Below are 1,380 nucleotides of genomic sequence, written 5' to 3' on the forward strand. Positions count from 1 at the left end.
ACCCGTTTGAAGGCGAAAATGCAATGTAGCTGCGCGGCCAGCATTTCGCCAGATTACCTCGGCTTGTTGTTACCATGTTATGTGTGTAATTTACATTATTATATGTAACCGTATTCGATTTGCTGTTAGTTAATGTGAACACCGGTAGAAACAGGGGTGGTGCTAGTAGGCGCACTTTCCTCATTGTCCCACCATATAGGTTAGTTTTTTAATTAGTTCTTCCTAAAATGAAAATTAGCCAGTATTGCATAAATACATGTTAATACCCATCGTTCTTCATTAAATTATCATTTACACCGCAAACTCACCAGTGTTAACTAAATCACTAGAGAAAATGCATTTCACTCGTAAAAAGTATTGGCATGGCGATTGCACAGATTCCGTCCGTATGCCAAAGGTTAGAAAATTAGATTGACTTAAAGTGTTGCCAATCACAGCCACTCAAAATACGTGATCGCAACAGGCGCCTACCACCTTGTGACCTACTGAAGTTATTATTACTGTCCTTTAGTTGGGTTTCACGGAGTCTCTTCATATGATTAAGGAAAGAGTTGCTCAAAAAAAAAAAATTATAATCACTACAACTTCAACTTGGTGTAAGGGAAACTTTGTCTCGACAAACAGCCGTATTCGTTTTTATTAGCGAATGAAACTGACAGGAGTGCAAAACGTGCCGGAGTCTGATGTTGACAATGAACATTTAGGCGAAAGTCCGTCGTCGGCTGCGTTCACGTTAACGATGGAAGGTGCTGGAAAACATCCAGCCGCCAGATGCTGAAGGGACTGCCAGGTTGTGTAATATTTACGAGCCACCAAATCAATCGGTATTAAAGTTTCTAACTTATGTTATAGCCGGTAAGGCGCGGCTCATTGATGCGGTAGATGACAGTGGATAACTGGAATGGGGGATATCTAAAGACGCGATTTGGCATTTTTGTAGTAATCTAGTTGAGGATTCGCTGGTGTATTCGTTTAAACGAAAACGCGGGTAGCAGGTATGCATACACAAATCGCAAGGAATGGCAAAACGGTAATCGGACTGTGCTGTTGTATGATGCCATAATAGTCAAAATTATATCGGATGTTATTTAACCGTTTGTTCCGCGGGGGGGCTGTCTTACGGATCAACAAAATGTAGGCAGTCAATTTATCTTCAACATTTGTAGGTGAATTTAAATTCGTTTTAACAAAAATCATTCAAACTAGACGCGCAAAAACACTGTTTACGTTAGTATATTTGATAAACGTGTATTTAACAGTAATTAAAATTAGGCCCATTCGTGACAAATTTAGGCCCACCCTGAAAACCTGGCGCCGCTATTCGGTAGAACCTGGCGACTCCCAGTCTTGCTACGAGTCAGTATCCGCTTGGTTCCGAGG

Source organism: Erpetoichthys calabaricus, chromosome 4, assembly GCF_900747795.2.
Source record: "Erpetoichthys calabaricus chromosome 4, fErpCal1.3, whole genome shotgun sequence".
In the NCBI taxonomy this organism is placed as follows: domain Eukaryota; kingdom Metazoa; phylum Chordata; class Cladistia; order Polypteriformes; family Polypteridae; genus Erpetoichthys; species Erpetoichthys calabaricus.